This window comes from Lissotriton helveticus, chromosome 12 (assembly GCF_964261635.1).
Source record: "Lissotriton helveticus chromosome 12, aLisHel1.1, whole genome shotgun sequence".
NCBI classification, from domain to species: domain Eukaryota; kingdom Metazoa; phylum Chordata; class Amphibia; order Caudata; family Salamandridae; genus Lissotriton; species Lissotriton helveticus.
In genome coordinates, this window is record NC_136073.1 from 664,030,905 (window position 1) to 664,047,539 (window position 16,635).

A 16,635-nucleotide genomic window follows, 5' to 3' on the forward strand; every position below is an offset into this window, starting at 1 on the left:
CGGTTTTTCTGTGCCTCTGTCCCCTGCTTGTCATCTCGGTTTTTCTCTGCCTCTGTTCCCCCGGTTTTTCGGCGCCTCTGTTCCCCCGTTTTTTCGCCGCCTCTGTGCCCCCGGTTGCTGGGTGGTTATATGTATGGATGGAGTGGTAGAACTAGCGACTCATATGTAGTTAAACAGACACTGACCGAGGCAGAAAGAGGTCACCTGCAGATGGAGTCCCCTTGTAATCCATAAGCACACATGCACGGGCACGCTTTCTCTCACAAGCACACAAACGCTCATTGTATGTCTGCATGTTAAATGACACAACCAACGCTTTTATTTTAACATGTCGATGAAATAAAATCCTTTTTGCATATTTCAGTAGAAACGCGCTATATTAGGAGCAATGTGAGAATCCAGCTGTGTTGTCTCTTTAAAGAACAGGTTGTGGTCCTAGCGCACGCCTAAGGCAGCAACTTTTGCAGGCGATGTCGGTGTTGTGAAAGCGCACGCCGTCACACACGCCTCCCTCCTCCTTTATAGCTTATCCATCCTCGGAGCATAAATCGCTCAAACTGAAACGGTGAAAGGAAAGTGATTTATTTTACTACAGGGTCTGGGTGTTCAGGGTTAATAATGGAGGTCCATTTAAGGATCGACTCAGAGAATCAAGTTGTAATTGTCTGCGTGCGATCCTTTTAGAATGTATAGTCTATAAAAAGGCACCCCCCCCCACTCCCGCTCACCACCAAACGTGCACGAGGGCGGTTTACCTGCTTGATGTTCGCCTAATTGAAGTGCCGTCACTCCCTAAACTAAACGCCGAGAAGGTCGGAAAAGGTCTCACGCAAAGGGAATAAAATCCAGCAACAGGCTCCTCATAAACACGTAGAAACTTCGCAGACACTCTCGCGCACATCAACATCCGATCATTCCCGAGCCCACCAGTAGCCCCTTACCTCTAAAAGTGAAACACATTGAGCAGAACACCAAAATGGGGCCCGGGTACAACGACGACACTCAGTGCGTCTCACCTCCCCACTCCCCACTCCCCACTCCCGCTCACCACCAAACGTGCACAAGGGCGGTTTACCTGCTTGATGTTCACCTAATTGAAGTGCCGTCGCTCCCTAAACTAAACGCCGAGAAGGTCGGAAAAGGTCTCACGCAAAGGGAATAAATTCCAGCAACAGGCTCCTCATAAACACGTAGAAACTTTGCAGACACTCTCGCGCACATCAACATCCGATCATTCCCGAGCCCACCAGCAGCCCCTTACCTCTAAAAGTGAAACACATGGAGCAGAACACCAAAATGGGGCCCGGGGACAACAACGACACTCAGTGCGTGCCTCCCTTTCTGGTTCAAAGTAACCAGAAAACACACACAAACAAGAAAAAATAAAAAATGGCTGCCGCAAAGCTCAAACATTTTCCGATTCGGGGGCGTGTTTTTGGGTGAGTGACGGGATGCTCCTCTGGAGTCGCCGTGCGCTATAAAAGAAATAAAGTAACATAACATAACATAACATAACATGACGTCACAGATAGAAAGAACCTAAAAAACATGCCCCCGAATCGCAAAAAGACGGGGCTTGTACCGAGTGACACCCCTCTCCTCCAAAGGCTGGCCTCCGTTTAGGAAGCCAGCCAATGGAAAAGAGAGGCGGGTTCAAGCCCCCTACTAGAAAACATTAAATCTCTGACCGAGACTGAGCAAGCTAAGCCTATGGTCCTCGACCTGTAGTGTAGTTCCTATTATCCCAGTAGGCTCTGCGCATTGGAATAATACCTTCAATAGTATAGGCCTAGACCAGACGTTAACTAGGTCTTCTATTGTCGATATTAGACTTAAAGTTTTGGGTTTGCCAGCTAGCTCAGAGTTCACTAGAAACTTTCTCGAATAGGCAAGGAGGAGTTGAACCTCCCTGGATAGACAAGAAGGGATTTAGTTTCTGACAACCATAGAACATGACAACTTTGCTCTCCCCTAATCAAGAGTGTATCTCTAGAGTCGTGTGAAAACAAAAGACAACTTATTTTACTCAGTCAGTACGTGCATTCTTAGTCTCACCAGATTGTAGAGAAAAGGAAGAGACGGGCGTGTTCAATAAAAGATGGTATTTATTGATCAGTCTCTTTTCTCATACAAGAGAAATGAATCGATATTATCGCAATACTTATGGTTAAGTAAAGTGCATACAATAAAAGCAGAAGTATAAAATAATACTGTAAAAACATTTATATGGTTTCTAAGCCATATGGTGGTTTAAAATGGATAAAATAGATACATACACATATACATTTGACTAATCGTACTCAACTGGTGTTTCTAACTACGCCTACCCCGGTGTACCTGACCTAAGCCTAATACGTGGGCAGGAATAGAAAGTAGCAGTTTAAGTTAAGTTTGTTTTGCCAAGTGACTGACTCAAGAATTCTCTGCAAGGGGTTATTCATTTCTGTACCTGGAATCTAGGATGGTTGAGGGATGGTATCTCTCGTCTTTGGTCTCGATATTCCAGGCAGCCTGCAAGGGCTGCCCGGAAGCGCCGGAGCTGGATTTCTCGGCAGGAGAAAGCAGCGTCTCGTTCTCAGCGCGTCAGGAAGACGGGGCTGCGCCAGCGGGGTCTGCTCTGCTCTGGGCTTCGGCAAGTCTGGCTGCTCCGATCTCATCACCACCGCGTGTGTTTGCTTAAGGCAATACCGGCAATATTTATACCTGTAAGGTGCCGAGATTGACGTAAGGATGGACATAGATACGTCAATAAGGATGTCATACAAACTGGTCGTTAGCACATTCTTTTGCTGAAGTTCTCGGTGAAATCAAAACAATGGCCGCAGGGTTTTTCCCAGGTTGTCATAGGTTTGATTTGTTTTGAGAACTCCGTATGCCTTATCAGGGGCTGGAGGAATATTGCTTTGCCTAATTAGATGGCAAGCGTTATGACCTAATCAGATAACGCGCTCCTGTGCCGTGGTCTGGCGTAATCAGATAACGGTTTCTGCATCATGGGATGGCTGCTAGTTAACTTGTTAACCAGAATAGGGTCAGGAATAGGGGGATCGATACAGAACCTATAGGAATACATCACACCCACTCCACGCTAATTATGGCCATATTTACGAATCTAGGCATAGTAAAACATACTGTAGAGTATCGTGTATACCTTACCACCCCAAAATACATATAATGCATTTCGAAATTATGTAATATACGGAAAAACAGTCATATATACTATATGCACTCAAGCTGTAGAATAATCCTAAAATAATCACGCATATGTATACATAATTATTATTTGAATATGAGAATTACACATGAAATGGCTCTTAATACAGAAGAAAAGTTCGAGACCATTTCATCACAGAATAAAATAATTATGAACATACCAGCGGGCAGCTAATGTCTATAAAGTTTCTAAAAGTAGAAATTTTGTTCTCTAAGAATAGTTCTTACTTTAAGCAGAAGATAAGTGTCCCGAAAAATCGTAAAAATATTTTGGGGCTGCTGAAAAAATTGCTGTCCGTGAACTGGAGGGAAAATTGTTCATGTTACTTTATTATTAAAGTTGAAGGCCAAATTCAGGGTGTTGGGAACGCCGTGTGCTAGCTTGCTCAAAAGTCGTTATTTCTGCTCTGGTGAGAACATCATATCATTGAGACTGTCGAAAAAGCTGTCAACAGCTTCCTGTGAAAGTTCCACTAACTCGGAAAAAGGTGTAACCATGCATTTGTGTGCATGATTGTCTCCATTGACTTTTTGATTAGTATTGCTGACAGAAGGTCGTACCTGATCAATGCTGCTTTCATCTTGAACTTCACTACCCCTTAATCGTAGTGGTGAAGTTTCCACGAATGCCGTCATCAGGATTGGCAGCCGTTGAGGGCAGCACAATGCATGGGCCGTTACCGGACCCAACAATGCTTCTGCATCCATTGGCGCATCCGATTGTAGCGTCAGACAGGTGTCCAACACGCATTCTTCTCCGCACAGCAAGCACCTTAATACAGGTCAAACACATCGATGCCACATTGGTCGAAATGAAAGAAACCAAGTCATGTTCAGGTCTCTAAGCCGGGATAGTCCCAGGATTTTTGATATCCGGTCCCGGTATCCAATGGCTCGGATTGTTTCTTCCCTTGTCGCAGGTGTTTTGTCTGTGACATGGTTTGCCATAACGCAATATGATTACCAAGAATAGGATTCCTGCAATTAGTCCTAAAATGAGGGGAAGTCCGCCAAAAATCGAATGGACGAAGTCTGGAAAAATACCCAGTATGGCTTTGAATGGTGTTAATGCCATTGAAAATACTGTCTTAAATACTTTCGAGACTCCACTGGTATCAGAAATATTTAAGATTTCATTCAGGATTTCTGCGAAATGTATGGGGGAATTAGTTGATAACAATGAGTGAATCTCTGCAATCGTCCTTGCGACTAGGAGATCATACGTTTCTTTTGATGACGTGAGTCTGGTCGGTGTCTGAAGAAGCACTGTTTTCATTCTGCTTAAAGTATCTATTCGAATAGAAGTAATTTTCAAATTAGGCCATGCCCTTGCCTCCCTGTCTGGAAAGGAGCTGGGGAACAATAAGCGTCCACAGCACAGGACCTTCGCAGTCGTACTTATGAGATAAGGAACCCCGGGCAGTAAACTACAACATCTGCGATCCACAATTAGAATGTAACTCCCGTTATAGAGTCTTTTAAAGAATGGTTCCATCTCTGTTGCAGGTGCGCCTAGCTGGTGACATGAAAGGTTATTTGAGTTCCCTTCACAGGCTCCATGCAAACTAATTCCATTACACAGAAGTGTACCGCTTAGTGACATCGCACAATTATTGCCACTAAGAAACACTTTCTGTCCTTTATTACTGACACATGCATGTGAATAGGGCAAGTTCCATGTTGTCTTAATGTACCCTTTTCCCAATTTTTCGTACATGCCAGCCTGTATATATTTTTGGCAGTATTGAAACCTGAAGGTTGATATTGGAATATTAATTATCCCATGTATTATCCATTCACTGACAGGTCGTTCTGACATTGTCACTGGTAATCTCTCGAGTTTCTCAATGCTCAGGATTGTATAATCAGGACCCTTCTGTGCCATACTGATTTGTTTATCAGTAAGGTTAAAGATATTGAATAGTGACGTTGTGTTGATTAAACGCCAAGGCACGTAGCCTGAACGCAGATTTTGTAACGTCCAGCCAAGCTGTACAATAGAACGCAATTGAGACTGACCGTGTTGTAACAACAGTAAGTCTTGCGATATTATGTCGATTGCTGAAGACACAATGCTGTTCAAAGAAAAAATTCTGGAGGACAGAGTCATTAACCCATTGTCCACTACAGAAAGTGATTTTTCCAAATTAATACGGTCAATTTCCCGTATACTTTCTGCTGTCTCAATTTGAGTCACCTTCCAGGCCTCGTTGTAAGCTGCATATACAGAGGCTGCTATGAAGCGTTTTTGACGCTGTTTGCGTGGTCCCATAATGAAATCACGCAAGTCAGCACCATCAGTAAGTAAAGTTAGGTGTTGCTTAATTTCTGTCAGTGTGGAAGTTTGTAGCCATTGAAGGCAGAGTTTGCCCACACTGTAGGTGGTTATTATCCCTGGGTGTTGTCTTTGGGAATATCTAGGATCTGGCCTGGTCAATGTGAACCCCTGTATTTTGTTCAGGAATCTGTCTTGACAGTTATTAGTATCTGTGGGCCAGATTAACCATTGTTTCCAATCAGGATGTGTTCTGTTTTGGTTTAATACATAGTTTACGTCTATCTCTTCATCTGTAGAGCTATTGCTGTTTATAGTTGGCTTTGGAATAGACGGTTTATTTAAGTCTTTGATTTTGGCTAGGCCAAGACAGGTAGTTTGTTGAACAGTGTCATTCAAAAATAAAATTTGTTCTGGGATCATGCAGGCTCTAAACAATGATTCTATACCTTGTACTTGCCATTCTTTTGTACCCCAAACACTTTTTACTTCAACATTTTTGTCCCAATAATCAAAACCAAAAGTATTCATTTGTTCAAAATACGAGTCTGAATATATCAATTTCGTATTTGTAAGCATGGTCTTTGTCCCTGTCTTATTTGACAATTTGAAATAAAATGTTTCAGCATTACTTGTGTTGAACCCTGAAAATTATGAATATTTGTCATAAAAGGTTCTTGAGCTTCCTTTTGGAGGGGTTGCACAATGTTCCCATTGATTATAATTTAAAACATTTCTAGGTTGTGCAGATTTATGTAAAAAATGGTCACCATAGTGGTTGTAACAGTACATACTATCATAATTAGACGAACCCTGCAAATAATCATGTTTGGTAAATTTAGCAGACATCACTAGGTCAGACATCATATTATTTATACTTTCAAAGTCCCAATCATCAGCAAATGAGCTCGGTTTTACAAAGTCACTCAACGAGATCTTGATTTGGTGTGGATATTTCAGGATTTCAACCGGACCATAAATTTCATAGTCAGTGTTGTCCCATGCTACCCCACCCGGTATAGGATTGGCTGTGAAGTTGACTGAAGAAAGTTCTCTTTTCTCGACGTGTGAAGATGTGTGTGTGTGGCTTGAGGATCAAGTTGATTTTCTGGCTTGCTGTGTCCATTTTAGCATATTTTCCCTCAATGAAGCCTCCCAAGCATAGTATCATGATGACCCAAAGTATGAGGATAAATGCACCAAAGGCCACCCAAAATTCGATCCATGGAGAAATCAGATATGTTTCTTTCAGTTGTTTCAAAAGTTCTTTAGCTTTATCTTTAAAGGTTTTTGTTGATGGCTGTGTTTTTGATTCACTGAGGTCTTCAGAGGAATCATCGAAGTTTATGAAGTAGCCGGATGCTGTTCTGTCAATTGTTCCAATTGCTTCAGGATTACTGTTTCTTGCAGCTTCAGCATATTCATTTGTTACTTCATTGTAGGTTGGTGTGTCTCTACTAAATGTTTTTATTTGGGTTTTCAGAGGTGTGAGTTCCATTGCATTGTTGCATAGTCCTTGTTGTTGTTCTGTAGGCGTTTCGAATGTGATTAGCCTTTTAGTTGGCACCTCTGTATTGGTAGCAAACCTTGGTGTTCTGCTACTTATTGGGAGTCCACTTGGCCTACTGTTTGTTATCGGCCACATGATTGTGGTTTTACCAGGTCGATGGATACAACTCGGTTCTCCTTTTTACCAGCAAGCGGCGGTAGTACAACTGATCTTGTCCCGTTGATAGACAAGACAGGAACTGCTTTTCTGTAAGAAGGCCCAAATTCCTTCTTTACCGCGATTTTTTCTCTGACTAGATCCCCGACTTTTGGAATCCAGACAGGTCTTGCTGGGACAGGTGGTGGTTCTTCAGTGGTTGTTGGCTGTTGTTTCAACTTTATGTTGCTCAGGTCTTTTCTTGTTTCGTTTAAGTCCTGCAAAATAGCCAAACGATCTTTGATATCAAAGCTTTTTTCCTTCACCACTGAAGTCTGACTGTCAAGATCTAAGACCAACATCCTAGTTCCAAACAATAATTCGTACGGACTGAATCCCCTCAGAGAATTTCTTGGCAGGTTGTTTAGACTACGTTAGATGTTTGACCCACCCAGCTCCCGAACCTAATATCCTCTCCGTTATAGATAGCTTTATGCCTTGGTTTTTTCTTTACACCATCCCATTCCCTCAGGTAGGAAGTGAGAAGAGTCCCGCCATGCTATGCTCATTTGACCTTGTTTTTCCATGCGCAAATAAGGCACGTGGAAAAACTTTAGCCTAACGTAGCATGCTTCTAGCGTATATGCCATTATAGACTCGCAAATCTTTTTATAACAGTTCAGACGTCAGCCGAGTGCTGGGGATCTACATTATAAGTGGAAACTAGCCTGTATATGTTAATCGGACGCTATGCTTTTTACTGTTGATCCTTTCTGGAGTGAAACGCCACGGTAGTATACCGTTTCTCTCGCCACTGCGATCTCTGTTGCAGTCCGGGCATTTATTTACAAAAATGTGATGCTGCAGGCTCATGCCTGGCCACCAGTACACTGATTGTAGTTCTTCCAGAGAATCTTTTAGTTTGAGATGACTAAGACCCTCACCTATATGTGCGTCTACAATTAACAAAGTTCTCCTGTCCATGTTTGGAATTACTCTATCCCCCACTCCAGGGATTCGAGCAAAAGGGACGGAGTTTGCATCGATTATGTATGTATAATTGAGTGGATAGTTGATCGGTAGCGCTGAGCAGTCGCCTTTTGATGACGTTTTCACCGCCAGCACTGTTTCACCGTCAATGTATTTCACTGTACGCTTTTTTCTAGCTACGGAAGCCGATTTAGTTGCTACCGCTGTGGCTGTCTCAGCCAATGAATTCCCTGCAACGTGAACGCCATCACGCTGATGACTCAGTGAGTGTGTCACGTGAGTCTTTGGTAGTTCTTTTTGTAAAAGAGCTACTTGTTCCCAAAGCAGTTTTTGCTTTATTGTTGCACCTGTGTCATCTTTGTAACCGTTTTGAATCCATTTCTGTAAATCGCTGTTATATGATTTGACGCAGTAATACGAATCGGACACTATGAGTGTCGGGAATTCGCGATCTGCATTATCTAGCGCCATTTTCAATGCTATTATTTCAGTCTGTTGTTCTGAATTAGTTTCTACTGAGTGTGTTTTTGTTAATAGAGGTCTTAGTTTACCTCCGCGCCACACTTCTTTTGTAATCTCACATGTGGGGTTGTATGCTTGTTCTCCCCAAACGGAGGGTTGAGCATGTCCGTCTGTATAGATTACACACGCGTACTGTCGTAATGGCAGAATGTCGATTGGCAGAGGGAATGTTCTTTCATATTCTAGATTTTTTAATTCTTTTAATTCTGGATCAAGGTAGTATTTTACTCTGTCCGTTGTAATTGAATTCACCCAGTGTATCCATTCCGGATTCAATGCTGTTGTTGGTAAATTACACGGTGTTGTTAATGCCTCAAAGGCTGATTCTGCTGTTCTGACTGTGATACGTCTACCGTCAGCTTTATCTTTTTCTCTAGCTATTGCGGTTTGAACTGCATGAACAATGTTTTCTTTAATGCTGAACTTCTTTTCAGCTTCTGTGTACAAGTGTGATTTGAATGCAATTGGTACCTTTTCTCCCTCATTAGAGGTCAGGTATGTGAATCCGCATCTTCCTGGGATGACTCGAATCACAAGATTGCGTGTGTTATCACGTGTTTCTAATTTTGTTTTAATTAACATGTCTGTTTGTAAGGTTCTCAGAATTTCTGTGTGTATTTGAGTCCAATTCGTTCTTTTAAAATCTGGTTTTATTAGATCATAAAGGGGTTTGACCCTTTCTGCGTAATTTGCAATGTATGTTCTTCCGAAATTTAGGAAGCCTAGAATTGACTGTAAGTTTTTTAGTGTTCTAGGTGCTTGGAGTACGGCACATTTCTCTAGGAAATTGTCAGCCAGGCTTTTGCCTTCACTTGATAATTCATATCCTAAGAACAGGACTGTTAGATGGGCTATTCTAGATTTTTTAAAGTTGAATTTGTAACCCTCTGCTGCGAACCCAAGTATTATGGTGTTCACTCTCTTCAAGTGAGTATCCAAGTCATCGTCTGTTAGGTATATGTCGTCGACATACGATAATGCTTCGTCATCATATGTTTGTAGTAACTCTGTTACTCTCGCTGAGAATAATCCTGGGCTGTTCTTGTACCCCTGGGGTAACCGACAGAATTGTTTTTGAGCGCCATTTATTGAGAACGCGGACAAATATCTGCTCTCTGGTGCTATATTTTGACAAAAGAATCCATTAGAGATGTCTAATGTTGTTTTGTATTTTTTGCGCACTATGTTATTCATTAGTGCTGCACTATGCGAGTTTTGCACTGCAAAAGTTTTGCAACATGAGTTAAGGTGTCTGTAATCCAAAACTAGACGATATGAATTGTCTGGTTTGGAGACAGGAAACAAAGGGCTGTTCATTTGTGAGGTGCAAGTTTCAATCACCCCCTGGTATTCTAGTTGATCTAGAATTTCTTTTACCTGTTTTTTAGCTTCTTGCTTGATTGGATACTGCCTTTGTGCAGTAGGTTGTGATTTTAACTGGATTTTGTGAGGAGGAGAGTCCTCATCCCATCCTACATGATTTTTATATCAAGCAGGAGCTTGAGCTACTGCCCACTTTCTTGCAAGTGTATATTTTTTATGAATTGGGATATGATTTGAGAAGGCAGGCATAATTATTTCTTTCGCCATGAGGGCAGTCCCTGACAAACTCTGGTGGCCAGTCTTTTTCAGCTAGAAGGATGTCATAGCCCTTGGAGAGATTATCCCAAAATAGTCCCCTTATTTTTCTAGTCTTATCCCCTTCTATACGTAAAGTTATTTCATATATTTTGTGAGGTTTGCTAACTCTGGTGTCTGCAGTTTCCACCTGAAGGTATTCATTCGTGTCCACTGTCTCCAGATGATTCATAAGGACTTTGCGTGCTATGCTCACTTCTGCTGCGCTGTCTAGCATTGTCTGAGCCCACTCTCCGTTTTTCAGCTGTGTCCTCAGTATTCTCGGCATTGTTGAATACTTTAATGCTGGCTACCTTCTTCTTGGGAAACTGTGATTTTTTATTTGGATGAGCAGGTTCCTTGTCTTTGGACTTGACGTGCCCTTCCCTGGGTTCCGATCGTCCCCTTCTTTCCGATTTCTGCAAGGAAGTCTGAAAAGATTGAGAGGGACGTGTATCAAAATCTTGATATCTATCCGGTTTCTTTACGTTATCCCTATTTCTAAGGTCGTATCTTTTCACAGAGGGCTCCCTTTGGGGAGACTTGCGTCCTTGGTTCGGAGATATTTCTCTCCGCCGAGGAGACCTTCCTCTGGACTGGAATTTCTTTTCTTTAGGATTGGATTGTTTGTTTCCATCCCAGCTCTTTTTTTGACTTTTTAGATTATTTTTAATAAATATTTTTTCAGGACTTTCAATTAGTTGGGGCTTCACTGGTATTCCACCCAAACTATCTCTACCTAGTTCCTCATAGGATTTTTCTATAATTCTGGCAATTTCAGCTGGTTGGTCTGCTAAATCTGTCTCTTTTAACCTCTGGCGGATCGCCACATTCGCTGCTTCTCCTTTTATGTTGGCTAGTAATATTGCCGAGACCTGCTTGAAGTCTTTTAGTAATTTCATACCAAGAGTTAAAGCGGGTTCTGGACCGTATTCATCTTGAATTTGTTTTAGCACATCTGGTATTACCGAGATGGATGGAACACCATGCGTTTTTGTGTAAATGGAAGCAAAGACTGTACCCCAAGTGTCACAGTCCTCCACGTGTGGTGCGATTCCCATTGGAAGACAGATAGTCAGAATCCTGTGTTTATCCACAGGGGTGGTGTCTGGAAACACCGCCTCTATTTGGGTGATTTTTTGTGCTAACCAGAATGGTATTTGTTCCCGTTTAGCTGGTACTTTACCTAGGCAGGACTGTATGTTCTGTGGTGTAATTTTATTTGTGTTCCCCTGATGAGGGGTCAGCTGTGGAATTTTAATTGCTGGTTGGATTGTTGAAGTCCGCATTACATATTGGACTAATTGTCTATGTACTTTTATTAATTGTTTTAGTTGTATTAAAAGATCTGCTGCAGACATTCTTTCGATGTCTGGATGTGGTGTGTATCCGGCTAGGACCGGCCATGTTGCTCCTGGTCTACCTAATGGACCGAGCCTGGTGATGTGATTATTATGTTTTAGGGCGCCATTAAACAAGAGCAGGTGCTCTTGAAATTTAAGTGGTACTTCCACCTCCTCGAAAGGAGTGTACTCTTCAGGAGGTTCCTCGGTTTTGTAATAGTGGAAGTGCTTTGTTACAGCGTTTGCTGCTGGAAAGTGTATCCATGAATAGAATACCTCTGTCTGCCGATATTCGTGTGCCTCAATTACGAATATGACTGTGCCACCTCTCGGTGTCAGTCCATTTTCTATAAGTTTTAAAGTTATAGATTTTCTTATGTTGACCGGGATGAGTATTATATCCGGGTCTGCTTCTTGCATAGTATTATCAGCTGCTACGAGTTCAGCTGCTATTCTAGCTGCCTCTCTTTCTCCTTCGCTGTCTGACATTGTACTGTCCAGAAGGTTATTCCGTTTGTTTGCAGATCAGGTTTCTTATGGAAACAAAGATTAGATGCACAATATTTTGGAACAGTGTATCCTTCAACGTTGATTGAACCAAGAACCATACATAGGAGTTCCCTCCTGCGAGGTTTGGCGGATATGACCTTTCACCCACTCCAGACGTCTTTGGAGTATTATGGGAAAAAAGGGGTCTGAGTGAAAAAGCACGACTGAGTTACTCTAATGTCTTGCATTAGTTTTATCGCCTTTCCAAACGTTTGGGCGCCATGTAGTGTAGTTCCTATTATCCCAATAGGCTCTGCGCATTGGAATAATACCTTCAATAGTATAGGCCTAGACCAGACGTTAACTAGGTCTTCTATTGTCGATATTAGACTTAAAGTTTTGGGTTTGCCAGCTAGCTCAGAGTTCACTAGAAACTTTCTCGAATAGGCAAGGAGGAGTTGAATCTCCCTGGATAGACAAGAAGGGATTTAGTTTCTGACAACCATAGAACATGACAACTTTGCTCTCCCCTAATCAAGAGTGTATCTCTAGAGTCGTGTGAAAACAAAAGACAACTTATTTTACTCAGTCAGTACGTGCATTCTTAGTCTCACCAGATTGTAGAGAAAAGGAAGAGACGGGCGTGTTCAATAAAAGATGGTATTTATTGATCAGTCTCTTTTCTCATACAAGAGAAATGAATCGATATTATCGCAATACTTATGGTTAAGTAAAGTGCATACAATAAAAGCAGAAGTATAAAATAATACTGTAAAAACATTTATATGGTTTCTAAGCCATAAGGTGGTTTAAAATGGATAAAATAGATACATACACATATACATTTGACTAATCGTACTCAAGTGGTGTTTCTAACTACGCCTACCCCGGTGTACCTGACCTAAGCCTAATACGTGGGCGGGAATAGAAAGTAGCAGTTTAAGTTAAGTTTGTTTTGCCAAGTGACTGACTCAAGAATTCTCTGCAAGGGGTTATTCAGTTCTGTACCTGGAATCTAGGATGGTTGAGGGATGGTATCTCTCGTCTTTGGTCTCGATATTCCAGGCTGCCTGCAAGGGCTGCCCAGAAGCGCCGGAGCTGGATTTCTCGGCAGGAGAAAGCAGCGTCTCGTTCTCAGCGCATCAGGAAGGCGGGGCTGCGCCAGCGGGGTCTGCTCTGCTCTGGGCTTCGGCAAGTCTGGCTGCTCCGATCTAGTCACCACCGCGTGTGTTTGCTTAAGACAATACCGGTAATATTTATACCTGTAAGGTGCCGAGATTGACGTAAGGATGGACATAGATACGTCAATAAGGATGTCATACGAACTGGTCGTTAGCACATTCTTTTGCTGAAGTTCTCGGTGAAATCAAAACAATGGCCGCAGGGTTTTTCCCAGGTTGTCATAGGTTTGATTTGTTTTGAGAACTCCGTATGCCTTATCAGGGGCTGGAGGAATATTGCTTTGCCTAATTAGATGGCAAGCGTTATGACCTAATCAGATAACGCGCTCCTGTGCCGTGGTCTGGCGTAATCAGATAACGGTTTCTGCATCATGGGATGGCTGCTAGTTAACTTGTTAACCAGAATAGGGTCAGGAATAGGGGGATCAATACAGAACCTATAGGAATACATCACAGACCTAAAAAGGGGCCAGGATGCACCCCAGCCTGACACCCCGAGCTATAGAAAATTAATTGGTTCAAGAGCAGTCCACCCCAAATTTCACAGATGCAGACATGTCACAATGGATGACCCCCAGAAAAGGCACCAGAACTGTGTCCACTCCTAGGGACAACAATATTGACCAAAGCTTGGAGCGATTCACCCAGTCAAACACAGATGTAAGGTCCATAAAGCTCAAATAAAGAGTGCCCTTTTTGGCCACAGTGTACTTCTGAATTAGCAAAAGCAAGTTCAGGATTTGATGATACTACTTAATCGAAGCCTGAACCCCTACAGCAAATGGGAGATTATGTTTTTCTCCTTTACCCACAGGGACAGCCTTTCCAAGATCATCTGGCCCAGCAGCTTAACAGTTGTATCAATCAAAGAGATGGGCCTGTAACATCTTGGCTCACCCCATCACCCTTTTTACAAGTTGGTACAATGATCGAGTGAGACGATGAGCAAGGGGGACCCAAGAACACAGCTGCATTAAACAATTTGCTTAGCAAGGGGCCCAAATAACTACATTGCTCCTCTAGAGATTTGCAGGGACTTCATCGTGGCCTTATTAACTGCTAGGCACCCACGTGCACTCGCAATTTCAATAGAAAAACAGAGGCTAGGATCACCCAGCTCCTTCTCTTAGGTAGATTGGGTTACAGACCCAGTCCCATCTTCAAAAGAATAAATATGAGAAAAATGATCATACCACTTAACTTCGTCAATTACTACGGTCAAAGTTGGTGCATTCTCGGCTGATAGAAAGGGGTGTTCAAGAACTCTCGGGAAGGTGGCACTATCGTAAAGGAGGCTGTTTCTCGATAGCTGAACCCAAATATCATCCTTCAGACACTCTTTTCTTTCTTGAATGACCCTTTAATATGATGCTCATAAATGTTTCACCTCTACTCTATCTCTGGGAGGACATTGAAGGGCTTTCATTAGATCATAATGTGCTTTGGAACAAGGCTCATTGAACCAATGCTCCCTCCAGAAGTACTGAGACATTTTTGGCAACCTCAAGTGCTTACCCTGATTAACAGAGACAAGGTGTTTGGTAGGAGGGGCTGGCATAAATAGTCTCTGCCATCGAGACTTTAGCGATAGCACTAAGAGGATGTGATCGCTCCAGCCAGACCACAAAGTCTGGTAATTCACTAAAGAGTTAATAAGTAGCGGGGAGATCAAAATATAATCCACAATTAATTTACAACCCTATTTACATAGGTAGGATCCACTTGAACACTAGGAATGGTCAGATTCAGAGACTGATTTAATAAATGTGCCTGGTCCCCTTATGCAGTGTGTTTAAAGTAGGCATTTAAGAGGTCATCTCCCAGGGAAAGTTCCCAAAGAATCTGACAATCTTTTTGACAAGGGTGGATGTTAAAATCACCCAGGACCACTACTGGTATGTATGCGGTGGGACTTAGACCAAGCATCTAAAACAATCTTATATTTCTCTATGAGCACGCCCAGGTTGGTGGTAACATCTGGGTGAAGTGTGTTTCCCTTTTAATAAGCTTGATTTATCGATACGATGAGTAACACCGCCCCTATATATGAAGAATTAATCTCCACCTCAGCTATTGAGCAATTTAGGGACAGAGATATTAAAGTACACAGCACCGAAGATGCTCGACCCGAAGAGGACGTTATTGCTCGGTAAAAAACAATTAACAAAGCTTTCTAAAAAGGGGTAAATCTGACGAACCAGGTTTCCTGAAAGGCCAAAATATGATGTGTCCTATTAAAATCTAACCAACTTGGGTCATTGACCTTCTCCTCAAGCCCTGCTACATTCGGTGAAAGAAATCTAAGCTTATCTTTTAAATCTGTCCCTAAAGGGAGACTGTCGCAACCGCCCCCCTTCAGTATCGGACCTACACCACAATCAGTGGGGGGTTGTCAGTCCACCTCCTCAAGTTTATCAAGAGCCTCAAATCTGTTAGAGAGAGTAAGTGGGAAGCAGGGACCCTGGGGGGCCAGGGATGTACCTTGTGAGGACACTGGATCACCTAAGTGAAAGTGGGACTGGCAGATCTCACGTTAAACACAGTGTCAGGTCTATAAACAAATCTCAGTGGCCGCAGCCCTATACGCATAGAAGGGTCAACCTTCCCCTCAAAGGAGATTACGATTCTGCTCGCAGTCCAGCTATTACTAAAATTGACTACTATACAGATACCATGAAAGGATTTGGTGTCACGCCCTACCCATCCCACTCTTCGAACCATATTGATTTGAACTATGAATACTTAGGTCAACGTCAGCTCTCCTTGCCAGCCAATGTAGCACTTTGGGCTACATGTATCAAAATTGCATTTTGCGATGATTAAACTGCGATTTTTACCAAATCGCTATTTGTAAACTGCAAAATGCAATGTATGTAAAGAATCACTAAAGATTTTGCGATTTCTTAAAAATCGCATTCACCGTTTACGATGACCAAATAATGATTTGGTAAATAGGTAATTGGAATTAGGTCCTCACTAAATTGTGACGGTCGCATTTCAGAGCAGCATGATGAACACACAGCCAGAAAACGAGGCATTCCATGTTGTTTGCAGGGTCCTGAGTCAGAGGAGGAGGCAGACGGCAGGAACACAGCCCCAGAGAGGCAGTTAGAAGCACAGAAACTATCCCAAAAACACAGCATAGGGGGTCAGAGGACAATGGGAAGGAGGTAGGAGTGCCCCAAAGGAAACTCAAATTCAGTGAGAAGGAATTGGAGGTGCTCAATGAGGAAGTGGTGAAGAGACATGACAAGCTATTTGGTAGAAGCTCACTCGATGTCCCAGAGTCCGAAAAGCGCATGACTTGTCAGGAGAGCAAGTTCAAAATCAGCACAGTCATGGTGATGCAGCGCTCCATCA